The 16,864-nt window shown below is 42.6% G+C and overlaps 1 long non-coding RNA gene across 1 annotated transcript in view; it reads right to left on the bottom strand.

Moving 5' to 3' along the window:
* Nucleotides 1–16,452, bottom strand: part of LOC128142392 (uncharacterized) — a 28,698-nt gene extending 12,246 nt beyond the window's left edge. Inside the window, exons 1-3 of the long non-coding RNA XR_008235379.1 lie at nucleotides 16,345–16,452; nucleotides 13,918–14,430; nucleotides 11,182–11,300 (exon numbers count right to left, since the gene is read on the bottom strand). This is a non-coding gene — a long non-coding RNA (uncharacterized LOC128142392). The remainder of the gene's footprint in view (nucleotides 1–11,181; nucleotides 11,301–13,917; nucleotides 14,431–16,344) is intronic.
* Nucleotides 16,453–16,864: the final 412 nt, after the last annotated feature.

Here is a 16,864-nt window from a genome sequence, read left to right as displayed (position 1 = left end):
TTCCCTCTTCCACATCATACTTATGAAGATCCAAGGATTCAGCAGTCACAAGGAGGACGGATAAAGCAGCAGAAGCTATTTATTCCTGCTATTTCAAACTGCAGAAGAGGGGTTGGACCCCAAGCCAGAGGCACGTCTGCCAGAGTTACCTTTAGGCCAATACTCTGAGGAGCCAAGGGAGTTGGTGGCACATGCCCCTACCCCTCTTCTCCCCACAGCCTTCTCCTGCCCACTGGGCACTTCCCCACCCATCCCAGGTGGGATCTTACTAGCCATCAATTGCTTTTTTGCCCCACTGCTACAGCCCCCTTCCTCAGCCAACAGGCTCCTGAGCCCTGGCCACCCCTGCCCCCCCCCCCCCCACGGCTATCGCCCTGTTTTGGCTATGAGGAGGGAAACCATTCCTCTGAAAAATGAGGTATTAGAGGCGGGGGAGAGCACTTACAGTGCTACAAAGTGTTTGGATACAACACAGACCACAATGTACTTTCCCTATGGTGATTTGGGGCCCGAGCTTGCTTTTGGCTGAACCAATATCGAATGAGACTCATTCAGCACATATCAGCAGAGCTGCTCCAGACTGACACTGGTAGGACCAGAAGCAAAATTCAGGGCCATAATGTTTACTTTTCTGGCTGAAATGATTAATTATTCAGAAACAAGTCTATCATAGGCAGAGCATTTCCTTCAATTAATTCAAATTAACATTTTGTTTATAGCACAGAGTAAGCCTTTTCCTTTTCGTAGTTCAAAGTGAACCCTGGGGGCTCTAAATATGCCTCCTGGTGATTTAATTAAAAGATAAATATGCATTTTAAAAAAAGAAAAAGTACAGAAAGAAGGAAAAGCTACAAATATAAAAGCAGTAGCTATGAGGAAAAGGAATCCACTATGTAAGAAATGAAAAGGAAACAGAAGTGACTAACAAAAATGTACGAATTAAGACACAGAGGAAATGAAAGAAAACAGCTTCTGAATGCAAAGAGGCATAAAAGAGTAAACAATGCACAGTGAATATATTGTTTTGAACAAAAAGGTTACATGACCAAGTGCGTGTCGGATCCACCAGGGCTCACGGTTGGCGTTGTAGGGTGGAGGAGCAAAGCTGTAGCTCCCAAAATGGTTGCTGCTCCCTAGGCTGTAGGACTTCAGTCCCACCATATTTTGGGGTAACAGGCTAACAGAAGCAAGGTTCATTACCAGAAGCAGGGTCCCAGCTGAAGAACATTTGGAAGCCAGTGCCAGACCCTGGGTGGAGCAGGTAAGTAGCTAGGCGTGATGCACATATTGTGTGCATGAAAGACATATTGCTTGGTCTCTACCACACCTTCACAGCAGTAGAAATGGAGTGGTGTAGATCACAAAAGACGGGAGATAGAAAGGATGGAGAAATGTTATCTTCGTGGAAGTTGCAGCATATATCCTGTTCCCAAAGTCTGTCCCTCAGGCACTGCACAAGGCATAGGTCAGTGATCACCATAGGGCTTCACAACATACTTGCTGAGCTCTGTGTGCCTGTGAACTAGCAGGGACCATGAGTGGCACCAGCCTCGCACCAGGGTGCTGAGCCAAGGCCACCATTGTGCTGCCTGCAGGGCTTGCCCACACCACAGCTGCTGTTGTCTGTGCTGGCAGACGGATGCTGTAGAGTCCCTTTGCTTCTGCCTGTGCTCCCTGGATTGCTCCAGGTGCTCCATCACGAAGCATTTTCCTGCTGCTGTAGCTCCACCACTGCAGCAATGTTGCTGCTGAGCCGGCCAGCCTCCAGTTCTTTTGGGCATGTAATTATAATTGCCTGTAATTTCAGGCGACTACAGAAGATTGTGGGTTTGCTGATGATGCAGGTATGAAGTAGGTGTTCTCCTAGCTCACATTCTTTTACCTGCTCAGTGTAAAGATTTTGAAAAAAACCACCAGTTCAGATCTGTTTAAAACCGCTTCTGAAGTCCTATTATTTCATATTGACCACTGCGTGTTCACAAAAAGCTGTTCCATTTCACAGCTTCCCAATGATACAACTTCCTCATGTCCTGTCTTTTTTTTCCAGTCTCCAGGTCCTAAAGGATCTTTTCAGCTTTACGCTGGAAGAATGATACTGGTCCAAAACGGACAATTTTCACACCAGTGGTACTAACAGCTATAGACTCAGCCTGAGTTCAAGAGTCTATGACAGAAATACATTTTTTCTTCCTGCATAGTATTTTATACTGGTTGGACTAAATAATGAATTGCAATTTAAAACTACAAATGGAAGAGAATGGATATACTGTCAATATTAAATTGCAGTGGTGAACCTGGCATTTAAGCCCCTGCCACTGGATTAATCTCTTTAATACATTGACTAATTTTTAAGGATGGTGGTTTTCCATCCATCCTCACATCTATTGATGATGTTCACTAGATCCAGTGCATGATGTTGAGCTCTGCTGGGCATGTTCTTTTTTGAGATTAGCTGCCATAAGTACAACATGTGTGTAAAACCAAGGGGGCCTACGGTTTCAGAAAGCTGAGGTGTTTGTGGTCCTGTTAACTATCCACTGACTATACAGTCTGTAACAGGTTTTGGATTAGGTCATTAAGCAAGCTGATTTTCTGATCATTTCCCACAGTAAGAAATGTTTCTTATAGAAATGCAATAAAACATATCAAGAGGAAAAGCCCACCTAGCTGAACGTTCCCTTCTCTAAAACATTCTTCCACAAGGGCACTCATAGCTTCCATTAAAATCAGGGGAGGTTAAACACATATGGAGACATACAACAATATTGCCTGAAGAACTGTAACATGCATCTGCATCCACACTTACACAAGAATACACACTCTTCACACCTCCGCCCAGGAAATGGAAATTTAGCAGAACAGGGATATTAAAAATTATAACTGATCTTGTCAGGAACTTCAGACAATATTTAATTCTCCAGCTCTTGGAAGAAAGGATTAGGAAACAGTTTTATAACTTGGGTGGGGAGAAACTGGTGGGTTGAAATAAAGATTCTGGGCTGATGAAACAGCTCAGCATTTCTGAGTTCTTGTCTCGCTGGTTATGATGCTGTTCCTTTCATGAGTATCCCAGCTGAAGTTCAGGAAGGCAGCAATAAGTCTCAAAGCCTTGGGGTTGTTGCCAAGACAAGTGCGTGTTCTTAGATAGAAAATGAAAGAATGAGGCTGTCTGTAGTGTTCATGTCTTCAGTCTCACTGCTGCTTCTCACTGTTGTGACTGCAGGAGCTAGGGATATGTATGGCTGTAGCTGAGAAAGTCAAAGGCTGGGGTCCATTTTGAAAAGATAGGTTTGGGCATGAGGGACTACTAAAAATGCAAATCTCAGATGTATCTGATAAAAAATTACTCCCTGAACAAACTTAAACTGAGTTTTCAACAAAACAAAGAATTATTTTTTGCAAAAAATTATCCATATTTTCACGGAAAATGTCACTCAATAAACAAATTCTTACAACCTGAATATTCAATAGAAAATGAACTGTAGTTCAAGAAAACAGCAGTTCCAGTGACTCAAGCTCTCAATTGCCTAGATGAGTCCACATCTTCAGCTGAAATACATTTCTCAGACATCCTTTGAGATTCTCTTGGAACACATGCTCCTTTGTCCTACAAACAAGACAGTGTTGCATCAAAGAAATTTTTTTTCTAAAACGTTGAACTATGGGAGGTAGACTAGGGGTTTAGGTACCTCAAACAGAACTCTGATAAGCTCCATCAAAATATTTTAGTTTTACACCAGAAGGCTGGATGAACAGCTACACAGCACCTTAGAACTACTCAAAAGCTTTTGCTGACTGATAATATAAAGATCAGAACCAGTTTGCCTACAATCATATTCAAAGGAGAAAATACACATCAAATCCAGATAGCTGGAAAAAATCTCTAGGCTGTGTAAGTAGAAGCCACAAAGCCTGAAGCAGCTTTTGGTATCTTTCAGCTCTACAAAATTTTCTTGTCTTCAAAATTCATAAATGCTGCAGCCTCGTGGAAATATCTATTTTCAAATACATATTTACATATCTACCCTGCCAAGGGTAATGTTAGGACTCAAAAAGAAATGGAAAATCATCCAAGTTTGAATTCATTGCCAGTCTGTTGCAGGCATGAAGAAGTAGATTTCTGGTTTTGCCATTGATTGTGTAGATCTTTATCAGAAAAATGGTATTTATCCTGAAGAATCAAGGTCACACTAAATACCACCCTTGCCTTTCTTTCACCTTCTCTCCACTGAAAAAGATATGGGATTAGAGATAAGAAAAAGTACAAGGAATCTTCACAATATGTCAATGATTTAAATCATCGATGGTGTACTTTTCACAGTAGAAATGAATGCTGCTAAAAATTGCATACACGTGATATGTAGGGATATTCTTTAAGTTTTGTTCTTGTCTGTGATGGTAATGCAAAGTATTCAAACTGCCTGACTCCTCTCAAAATGATTCATTCTATTTAACCGAATCTGAAAGAAATTGTGTGGCAGTACATGCATAATAGGTATTTGCGCATTCAACAAAATCATACATATACATTACCTAAAATGCAAACGTGCATCAGCCAAGCAAGGCTAACAATGATTAATCATATTCTAATTTCCACCTATCTTTCAAGTTAATTTGGTGGTGACATTGCTATTATCTGAAATTGAGCTAAGTCCACAACACTGCCTGCTGTGATTATTGATGGGCTGTGGCTTGATAAATTTTTTAGCTGTTGGTAAGGCCCAGCGCCACCTGAATTTTAATAACACTCAATCTTTCTCAAATCTTCATTAAAAAAGTATCCTCATAGGGGCAGGCAACAGCAGTTCACGAGTCTGTGTACACAGTCTGATTCACGAGTCAGACACGGCCGAAGCAGCACAGGGCAGAAATCTACTCTGTAGAAATACCATCACTCTCCTCCAGAAATAATACAATTGATATCACCTTGAAGAGGGCTGCTTATGATTACTATGTGCAAATCTTCATCTCAGTGCTCTGAAAACATTTTAATGCTTTCCACTACCTTCCCAGCACCCGGACAGAAAGAGAAAGAATGAAATGTTCTCCCACTTAACTGGCAGCTATGTTTGCGTTCCCAGCACAGTGAGACCAAGTTTCCTTAGTCTGAGTAGCTGTAACATTGTCCTGCTCTTTTACCCACTTTGTGAGCTCTCTGGTAGCTTTCCGCAGAAATGCAGTTTCTCAGCCCAGGACCATCAGATTCCCAGCACCAGTGCTGACCTCCTGGACCACTCAGTAGCTTAAGCAAATCCCTTGCTGGAGCTCCACTTCCAGTCATCTCTGCAGAGAGGTATGGGAGTGAAAGCAAACAAGCCGAGTAACTCTGCAGAAGTTTGGCAACATGCTTATGCCTAGTTTCAGCAGATACTGCCGAGTAGGTCTCCTTTCGGACTCCCACAGCTCTTGAGCAACACATTTTGTGCTGACCACATAATATGCCGCAGGCATCTCCTTCCCCTGCGAGTTCCCCTGCAAATTCCCTTGCAAATTTCAGAATTAACTTCTTTATTTCCTGTCTCTGCAAGCAATGTCAGAGGCCACGTAAACAACTTGCCATGGGTCAGGGACCACGGCTTTACACAGTAAGTACATAGGCAGCCTGCATACCTAGATAAAAAATAACAGAAGCTGTGTATGTGCCCGAGCTGCATCAGCACACGGCAGATTTTCAGAGGGGAGAATTGCCCTGAGGCAATTCGGGTTACTTCCACGACTCAAAGTATTGTGGGAAAGTTTTATTACACCCTTCCCATGGATTTGCATTTTTTCTGAGGCCTTTCTAAGGGGCAGGATATCTGACAAGTCTGGCCTGATGCAACTGTTCTTCATCCACCTCTGTCCTGCGGGCTGGGGGCACGTGGCCTCCTCTGGGTCTCCTATGGGAAAGGACTAGATGATCATTGTAGGTCCCTTCCAACTGAAATAGTCTAGTCTAGTCTATCCTAAAAAGGTGCGTGGGCTGCAAACTGATGCCTGTCCCTGTCTGTGATTCCCCCGGCTGATTTTCTCGCAGCCCTGACCTCCCAAACTCTGTCACCACACAGCAGGGCACCATTAATGCCTCTTCTTTCTCCTGAACAGAGAACCCATTCGCCAAATTCATGTGTTTTCAGGCTAAATTCCCTCAGTTTCAGACATCAGGCTGCCTCCATCGAAAATGAAAATGTGGAGACACAATGATCCTATGTAGCATGCAGTCCCAAAATCAGATGGCAGCTTCGGACAGTCATTCATGGCACATCGATTTCATAATACCAACCAGAACTCACAAGAAACTTTCCAAATTGTCCTAACTCCCTTTTTTTCCAAGGGAGTTTAAGAGTTACACCCCACTATAAGGCTTAGCTTGTAATACTTCAAAGCATTTTATCTCCCCTGCTTTATAGGAACAAATTGAGTATGCCACATTTCCCAGCAATATAAGCTAACTCCAGCCAGCAAAATGAAGTATGTCTTTAGTAAAAATAGTAATTTTCCTTTGCTCTTCATTAACTATCTGAACCCTAACCAACCCTCCAAAGAATCCAGTGGTTTGAGTAAAATGGGGTAGTGATTGCGATTTGAACTCTCTTTTTACACAGCTGGAGAACATCTTCTTCTCTTTTCCTCATCCAAAAAAAGAAAAGAAAAAATCAGCAATGTCATGTCTGTTCTCCCGCTGCTTGTTTCATCAATCATTTGTATTTGTGATAACGCTAGCTGACTTCTTCAGTGAGGTTCAAACAACACAGTGATCAGCTAATTTCATTATTTACAATGAAGTTATAAACTGCATTTTACAGAGATGACAGGATGAGGTTGTTACAAAGTATTTATTTAGCCTTCTAACATCTATAATGCCATGATGGCATTGGACCAGCATCGATAAATCTATGTGACCCCAGTTCTTGGCACAAGAGTAAAAACTGTCAGGGGATGGAAAAAAGTGTTGCCAGAATGCACTCCTCTCCAATAAAGAGAGCTAGTCAGCAATTTTTTTTCTTTTTTTAAAGTGTCTCTGAAGAGAAAATATGCTTCTGAAATGACTGGAGGGGAGAGGTAATATTAATTTTTCTATAACGTTTTGATCTACCACTGTTTATAGGAAAGCATTTAGTTCCTAAGTTTTCATTTGTGGTCAGCATTCTGGTTTAGATCAGTTCAAAATCAACCTGTATCTGCACGAGCTACTGTGGTACATAATAGGGACAGTACTCTAGATCCCCTTGTACTCCCTTTTTTCTCAAAAGCACGGTGCTCAGTGGAGGTTACAGTCCAGATTGCTTGGTCCACAGGCGAAGGAAAGGACATGAAGACCCTGCACTACAGTTCCTATGCCAAAACTCAGGTGCAAATATTTAAAAAAATGGACCAAACTCAAAGCAAGTGTTCAAATACAATTTTTAAATGTTTTCTTTTTTGTGATCACCGACTTTTAAGGATTTTTTTTTCTTCCAGAATTTGTCACTCCACTAACATCTTTAAAGAGTATTTTTGCATTTTTCACAATTTAGGTTTAATAGATATGTTAAGGTATAAGAACTTTTTGTTGGTTTATAGAAACTCTGATTTTCAGACTACTACTGGAAAACCTCAGCTTCCTTATAGCCACTAAAGAGGATTGTGTTTTGCTTAGGTCACAAATGGTATTCCTTCAACAGCTGTTGAAATTAGGAGAATATCTAAGTGAGTTAAAGATATCCTCCTAAGGTAACTTTTTGTACTGAGCAGCACTGAACAGAATTTTAATGCTGAGTGTGATGTAAAATGAAAAAATAAATTAATTCTAATCACTTTTTTTCCCAAATGAAAATACGTGCATACAACAGTGGCACATTTCTCCCAGTCTAGATGTTTTCAAAAAAATAAACAACTGTTTCACACAGAATCTGCTTTACATTTCAAAGATGGTGATGGAGAGGAGAGGAGAGGAGAGGAGAGGAGAGGAGAGGAGAGGAGAGGAGGGACTAGATACCATATGGTTTTGCATAAAGCTGGTTGAACACTCTAAGAAAAAGAAATCTATGTCATAAAGGATTTCTGCCTAGGAAAAAGGGTATACATTTCTGGCCATTTTTTAATTTTGCTTGTGTCCCAGACAATTGCTAGCCTTAATATGTTGATTTTGTTGGACAGGGGTTTTTTTCTAAACATGTTTTAACCCTGCCACTCAGTATCCTGGTAAGCAAATAACGCTCTAGAAACAAAATCATAGAGTGAGATAAAGCAACATATCCAGCATCACTTGCTCATCTCCTTAATGACAGTTTTGTACCTGAGCAAATATTTCCTCACGGCCAAATCATTTAACCCATCAGAATTCAGATTTCCCTTGTCTCCAGAACAGCTAATAATGTGGCTAATTCAAAATAATTTTCACTAACCACATTAACACTTCAATTTGGCTTCAGAATAGCTTGAGATAGTTATGTGTGAGCTTCCAAAAATTACTATTTATTACTATAAAACAATATTTGCATGACATGAGGCAATTGCCTTGAATTGAACTGATACAGTTATCATACAGGGTCATTAGGAAACACAACTGCAAGTAATGATGTTAATATGAACTGAGAAAATAAACTCTACGTTTGACAGCTACTGTGCTATTTGAACTTATTTTCTTTTCTGCAAGATAGCAATGCCACAAGAGGATGCCAAGGTCTTTTCACTGTGGTGACATTAGTGCGATGTGGGAGTTCAGATTCCAGACTTCTCATCACAACCTTCCTAGAGTTATTTATGATCGCAGGAAAATTCAGGACCTCTGGAGGTCATCTAGTCCAATTTCCTCCTCAAGTAGTGTCAGTTATGAATTAAATCAGGCCAGGTCACTCAGGGATTTATCGTGTTTTGTTCTATATTGATTCAATACAGTAAGTATAAATGTAAAGAAGACAGAAATTAACCTAATTGAAAAATCAGATTCTAACAAACTAAAAAAAAAACCCAAATCCAGCAAATCATGCCAAAACTTTAAAAGCATCAATTCATATTAAAAAGGGATGTTCTTTCATGACAGCTGCCTCTGAAATAATTTTGTGGTGATGCCAACTGCCGTTACCTTACTGGCAGCAATGGCAAGTCCTTTGCTGTCTGGGGCCTGAGGTGAAGATTTTAACTACTTTTTCTAGGCTGTCCAGGATTGACTGCAGATAAGGTGCATCTGAGTGAGTCATGTGTTTCTTGGGAAAACAGCTTGAATGAAGCTTATGAAAAGAGAATCAAAGGAGAAAATTACATCAGAAGTGCAGCACTTCAAAAGCTTCTAACAGCATTAATTCAGTGTATGGCAGTCCTGATACTATTCAAGTCCATGTCGATTAGGGATGGACCAGATTTGAAACACAGAATCCCCACCATGCTCATTTTGTAGAGCATGGGGATATGAGATACAAATTTGTGCTGATTTGGGGCTGGGGTGAGTTCTAGGAGGTGTCCCCTTTCCTACTGTGGCCAGAACTGACCAGGATTGGCCAATCTTGCAAAGTCAACAACAACAGAAATGTTTAATTTCTGGCACTGTGATCTGAGAACTTACCAGACTCAGTTATGGGATATCAACAGCCTAATTCAAAACCTGAATTTCCAGTTTTAGCTCTCATTTGTCCTCAGCCTTAAAGCCAAATGCCTGTCCAACTCTAATCTAGCTGAAAATTGTAGCTCTCTTCTACACCTTTCAGTATCTTATCCACTCCTGAAATACAAGCTGTAGCTTCCTAAACTTGCAGCAATGCTGCCGGTTAAAATGTGTGTTAGCTATTTGCCATTCAATCTTTCAGGGTAAGTAGATCCTACAGCATTCACCCTGGGGTTTACAAACACAGCCTTCTTTTGTCTGCCCTTAATGCAGTCCCGCAGCTTTGCGCAGCCCCAGCAAGGATGTAGCGTGTGCCAGCTAACGGTTTCCCCTTTCCTCCATTTCACTGCATGTGGTAAATATGTATGTCTCCTTATTGAGAGTGCTGTGTTCTGTACTGTAACAGGGCATAGAAGTAAGTCTCACTTCACCCTGAAGCGTTTCTTTCAGGTACAATAATGCGTCTAAAAGTCAGGCTTTCGCAGCCTGGCAAAAAGCATCTTTGTGGTTATCACACTTCTTTCGCAGTAGCTACAGACGCGCAGTTAGTCCTGACTGTCCGCACAGCAGGCATTAAAATGCTACCCTGTGTGCAGATGCTTGCCATGGGGAAACAGTGTACATCACCCAACCTGGATTCTGCTGGTGAGTCTGACCAGTGAGAACCATGCGTATCGTCACTGAGCCAAAGGATAAAATCCCATGCTGCCCCCCTTTCCCTTGTCCCCAGGGCAGGGGGCACCCAGACACGGGAAGTTCAGCAAAAGCTCTCTGTAGAGATGGTAATGTTAGCAGAGAGTGGCTTTCGGGCCATCCAGCTTTGCACTTTCTGAAACATCAAGCACTCCTCTGATGAAAGGTGGGGAGAGGTCAGAAGAACAAGTGCCATACTTTTCTCCTCAGCACATCTGTATAATGGAAGGGATTTTTTCTGTTAGCTCTCACTTCACTTTCCTGACAGGCTGCAGCTGTAGTAATGAGTTGCTTTCAAGGTGAAAGAGGTGCCTAAGAGCTTTTGAAAATCTCAGCGAGTGCTTATCTGCACACCTTTAAATATGCGGCCCAAGGTCACGGGGCCACCAAGCCAGCAGACTTCCTCTGGAGGTCACCTCTGAACCACACTCATCAAGCTCCTTTTCTGGGGAGGTACGCGAATGAGTCCTATGCACTGTCAGGGTGAAACCATGGTGATCTTGGAAAAAGCTCTGTCCTACAGCAACCGCCAGCTCCTCATTTCATTTTGTGTTAGAAAACACATACTCTTCTAGCTGGAGAAAATAGTTAGAAAGTAGTGTGGTCGTAGAAATGAGTAATAAATTGTGTGCCTTTGTCAAAAAGTGGAGTTTTCTGTTTCCTTGGAAACTGAACATTTTGTGGGCTTATGGTATTGTACTCAGCAGAGACTGGCTATGACCTGTATATGTATGTATGCAGCCACGAAGGCCAGGCTCTGTTGGCTGAAGGTTTCAGTATCTACCACACATTTGGTAAAATACAGCTAAAAGGATTTCTCTGACTGGGCAATTCAGAGACCATAATGGTGGGAAATCTTTTTTTCAGCAAAAATAAGTGCAGCTAAAGGAAGAGGAAATTATTTGAAATCTTGTCCACTTAGTCACCTATGAACTTCCTCTTTTATTTTATTGCAGAATGGAACTATGGTAAGAATCCAGGTTTCGTAGTTTTGTGATCCTCCTCTAAGCAGCCAAAATACCAGCCAAACCTTCTCCTTTCATCTCTGGACAGAAACAAAAACTAAGACTTAGTAATTACAGCATAACCATACCACACGTAAGACAAAAAGTTATTCTCATTAAAGCAATATTTAAGAAACCAGCAAACGGTAAAATCCTCAAAGTCAGGGACAGGACCCCAAAGGCTCACAGAAATAACATCCTTCCACCCTTCGCATCCTCGAGGCCTTCAAACTCATAGCGTTTTTCTTATAAATCCACTTCGCTTCCAGTTATCAAACAAGAGGGATCTAGCCTATAGATTAAGCATTTGTTCAGAACTACTTCGCCCTCTAAGGCCATAACACCTAAAAGCTGTCAGCAACACTTGTCACCAAATATTCACTACACTCAGAGCTAGAAATACATTCAGCTCTAACAAGGGCCAGCAGCAGCTTGAGAACATTTCTCTTGGCATGAGACCACTCTTCCCCAGCAGCTGCACAGCCCATGGCGTCAAATAGTTTTTCCAGGCACCATGTTAAAGCCTGAAAAATACAATTTTGTTTTCCATTAGTTTTGGTGCATCGCTCTGCCATGCAGTGTTTCAGCCTGGCCTGCAGGAAGATTGTGAGCTGGGGGTTTCAGTAAAATTAAGATTTAAAGCCTGAGGGGCAAAGCATATAGTTAAAGGATGCGACAAGGGAATAATAAAGAGGAAAAAGGCCAAAACAAAATTAATTTCTGTTCTCGTTTTCACTAAGATATGGATGTCCCAATCCTTAGCATGTTATTTCTGGCCAAGCGCTTTGTCACTGCACCCCCAAGGGCAGAAAGGATGTCTGTTCACAATAGCCACAACAGTCTGGGTGTAAAGATTTTAGGGGAAAAATTGCAAGAAGTCTCTCAGACCCAATCCAAACACAACTGACACCTTTTACACTATATGTAGGAGAGAGGGGGACTCCAGCTTCCAGCTGCAAAACTGCAGAACAGATGTTTCAGCTGCAGCGTGGACACAGGTGTGAGGACTTAAGACTGGAAAACAATAAAGTTGAAAGGGAACATTTGCCCAAGTAAATTGGGGGCAGGAGGTTGGGGGGTGGTAGACAACAGATTTCTGACATCCTGGAAAATTCTTGCAAACAACACTGTGTCTATCAGGGCTTTAAAATTAGTTACTACATTTTCACAACCAACTTACCACCATTTTGAGGGAGATCTATTATTGCTAGCTTATGCTAGCTAACCTAGAAGGACTACATGATTTACCCAAAGCTAGGGCCAGCGGCAGTGCTCTGGGATTACTGCACAGCTCTGCCTGTTCAGCCAGACTGGCCAATGCTTCATGGAGCTGTGGTTCCCCTCCTGGCCCTATGTCAGCTGAGCGGCCTGTTGGAAGCTACGTGAGAGGGAGGACTTGGTGACAGCTCTAACACCTGGGAGTAAGAAATCTATGAAGCTTTTCACACCCTCTCCCCTTCCACCAAAAACCATCCAGACCACAGCTGGGAGGGACTGTGACTTAATGGCTTTCAGTTTGGTTTCATTTCTAAGGCTGTCGTCTCAAGGGAGTTAACTAGAAACATGCTTGGAAATCAAAGCGAAGAGTCTTGTGTAGGTCCCTGCAATGACAGGGAAGGTGATTGTCACCAAGCCCTGGAGGTGAGCAGTGCTCGGAGATGCTCCTCACACGGGAAAAGCAGTGATGGCACTAATAGCACCCACCCAAAACCATGCACACTGGTTTTCTAGTCCTTCTTTCACCAGCAAGCTTTGCCAGAGCAAGAGAGGCTCTACCACACACCACCGCAGAAGAGAAAGAGACTCCCCAAAATGGAAAAGACACAGAAAAAACCAAAAATTCCTACAAAGAGTTTTTTAACGAGAGAAAATAAATAAATCGATCAGCATCTTCAGAAAAGATGGGTTTGCTTTTTTTCCTCCAGGACGGCATTCAAAAGACTCACTGGGCTGGGTAACAGAATTTCCCTCTCCTCCAAATGCAGGATTGGATTTCATGATATAAAGCTTCACATTTTTCCTTCTTGTGGCTAATTCTGTATGGCATTAAATTGGTTAACAGTCCCTGACAGCAATCCTTGCATTGCAGGTGGCACAGAAATGTCAATTTTAATTTAGCATTGTATATGTAATAAAAATTCAAAGCTCATGTATGGGAGGAAATTTTAGAAACCTTTCCTCAGAAAAGAATCAACAAAACTTGTATGTGAAGGGATGGTGTCAAGGTGTGCAATATTGCCCTGAAAATCAGTCTCTACTGTATATGTTTATTACATATGTATAAATATTACATATGTTTATACATGCACACACACACATTTATTTCCAACATCAAGGTCATTATATTACAGACATTTACACTTCCAAGGCTAATTTAATCCTTTTAATGCTGTTCTTGTCAAGCCTCACAATGTCTTTCAGAAGTTGTCAGTGCCAGCTGAACTATGTCGTTGAACCAGTTTCCAAGACAAATTCAAAGAGACCCCGTTCATTAATTCTCTGATGCACAGAACAGGATTTTTCCCATCAGTTTAAGTGGTTTATTCATGTGCATAAGACATTTTGTCAACCAATGCAATAGAAAACAATAATAATGAAGAGTGGTGCCTGTTGTGTGAGATGATGTGGTTTGAGGCTTGCCTGCCACCACATGCTTACCTGAACTCTGGGCTGCCAGGAGCATCTGCTTCAATCATGCAATGTCTACTCCTAGCATTTGATTTTCTTTTATCAGCTTTTCTGAACAGCAAATGGGTTTTCTTTCTCTTTGTGCTTCTGGCTCAAGGTCCTCCCATGAGTCCTGCCAGCAGTTCTTATCCGATAGGAATTTTTGTCCAAACTCTTCAGTCTCCTCAGTCTTCATGGGTGCAGCAGGCAGGCTACGTGGCATGAGGCTGAGCGGATGCTGTACACAGTACACCCACAGCACTGGGTGGAAATCTCCGAGATGTACATATCTTCCTTCTTTCACTGGGCAAACAGGCAGCATCTCTAGCCCTGCTTTTAGCTTCACATGAGTGAATATCACAACCTACGTGAAGGCATTTGTCAGTCTTGCAGATCTCTTCCCTCTTTCCTTCCAGCCACTAATCCAAGATGTCACAGTTTGGAGTTTCTTTTCAGCAATGAATTTACAAAAGCTCTTTTCTTTTTCCTGACAGTGACTTAGCCCTAGGGAAATAAAATAGTGCAAGCAGACTCTGAAAATTAATTTTCAAACGTCCCTAAAAACATGATGTGCAGCAGATTTTTGGCATTTTTTTATTGTTCTTTGCCATTCTCTTTACAGAGCAAAAAGACTTGGTTTGCAAGTGAGATACATGTCTACAAACTCAGCATGCTCAGGTGGGAAACTCCCAAACATGACTCTTGGGGCTACTCCAGAAGGTCCCTTTCAGAATATGCTGCTCAGCTTGGACAGCTTCATAGCATGCCGGTAATGTTAAGTAATGAAGAGTTCTTTTATGCCTTGCTGAAGGCATCCCTGCTTCACAATCTGGAGAGTGAGGACGGCAGAATTTATTGAGTCTTTGTGTAAGTGTATTGGCCTCCTGTTTTAGCTTTTTCTGTTTGGTTGCTTCTGAATGGGTACAAAAAGTCAGATGGACTAGGAAAGTGGAAAAAAAAAATACATCACGCACCCTCCTGCAATTTAAGTGGAGGCAGCATCTGATAATAAAGATTACAGCTTAATGAGTTGCATCTAACATGCACTCATATCTGTGAGTGCCTCAGCTTAAGGCTTGAGTATCAAGCCAGGGACTCAAATCATGCAAACAAACAGACCGTATTTATAAACGTGGCTTATAATCCCATTGTGCAAAGTGATTACTACATTACACAGATGACCAGATGCATTCATGAGCGACCATCCCAGTCTGGACAATTCACTTCCCCCCAGTGCAAACTGACAGGCCTAGTTCTGACCTCATGTTGGTTCATATGGATTTTTTCAGTGCATGTCCTGATTCGCATCAGTGACAGCAGAATGAAGCTCTAGATTCACTATTTTCTTTCTTATGCTTTTAAAAGATACGTGTAAAGTGCTTGTAGAGCAAGCAGGCAAGATTCTGCCTTGAGAATCATTAAAAACCTGCACCCCAGTTCTGCGTCTCTTGGGAGACTGTGCACATGGACCACCAAATTTACCTGGTTTTGTGACTGACTGTGAAACAGGATGAGTACATAGTGGCCACAGGAAGAAATAACCAGCTTCCCCTCTCAGGTTCACTTTATTTAAAAGAGCAGCAAGACCTAGAAGGCCTGCTTGTCAAAAGCCAAACCAGGATGTCTGCTTTCCAACTGGTACATTTCAAAATCGAGACACTTCACTACCGAATGAATGAACCCGGCAGCAGCCTGAACTCTTTAATATACATTATTGGGTGCCTGGGGAGAGATGTTCATTCCCTGCTGGTATAAGTTGGTCTAACCCTAGCAAAACAGCAAGCATGAAAAAGGCAAAACCTTTTTCTCTGTGAAATCTCAGCCTGAACACCAAACAAAAATCTATTTGGAGGCAAAGCTCTGAGGAAAATGGGCTTTACCTGCACTTTAACAAAAACTCTTCTTGCCCACAACAAAATGAACATCACAAAACTAGCAGTAGTCATTTCTTTAAAGATTTTATCCTACTTGCAGACCAAGAAAGTCAGCTGGTAAAACTGATGTGCTAGGGGACGACTCCTGCCGTCATTCACATAGCATTGTGCCTACGATGACCGTTAACAAAAGCAGCAGTAGAGAGATTCGGGTGGATGCACGGAGCAGATTTTCACGAACTGGAAAGCAAAAAAATGCAATTGGCATGGCATTACGTTTATTATTTATGCCCTATATGCCTTATTTTATTTTAATATTGCTTCATGTTTTACAAAGCACAACGTATATTTTACTACTTCGTCACGCGGGGACGGACACCCGTTTGCAGCAGCTCAGGACTGCCCGCGTAACGAGCTTTCTAGCAAACAACGGGCTTGTTTGAACGCTGCCTTAAACGAACCAGAAGCTGAGATACAAAGGCCCAGGAGCGGAGGGATGGCCCGTACCTGCTCCCCCTGTACCTTACCCCCCCCCCGCTCCCACCGTGCCGGGCCCAGCGGTGCTGAGCGAAGCGCTGAGCGATGCGCTGAGCGTCCCTCCGGCTCCTCCTCGCGGATGCGGCCGCGCTGCAGCCCCCCAGCCCCGGCGGAGTGTCGTGTCCCCAGGGGGGCTGCGCTGGGGTGCTGCACAGCTGGGGTGTCCTTCGTGGGTGGCGGAGCGCTGACCTGCCGCCCCAGGGGCTGCAGCTATTCCCAAGCAGCGCTGTCCTCACGCGGGCAGCCCCTGCTTTGTCACCCGTGGTCTCACCAAAGTAGTTTTCTTTCCGTGCTCCTCAGGCCAAAAGGGGCTCATCCTCCCTCCCGGCACGCAGCCTTTAAGGGACTCCTGGTGACTTTAAGGTTATTCAAGTAGATACTTAAATGCCTTGATGAATAAGTCTCCGGGTGGGTGCTGAGCTCATTTACCTGCATGCCTGCAGAGGCGGCACACACCACAGAAAAGAGCTGTAGAACCTCACTTTGCAAATTGCTCTTTCGGTCATGTCCCTCTAGCATAAATAAGA

Source organism: Harpia harpyja, chromosome 5 (assembly GCF_026419915.1).
Source record: "Harpia harpyja isolate bHarHar1 chromosome 5, bHarHar1 primary haplotype, whole genome shotgun sequence".
Classification (NCBI taxonomy): Eukaryota; Metazoa; Chordata; class Aves; order Accipitriformes; family Accipitridae; genus Harpia; species Harpia harpyja.
The sequence above is the reverse complement of the archived record's forward strand: the minus strand, read 5'-3'. Positions and strand labels throughout refer to the sequence as shown.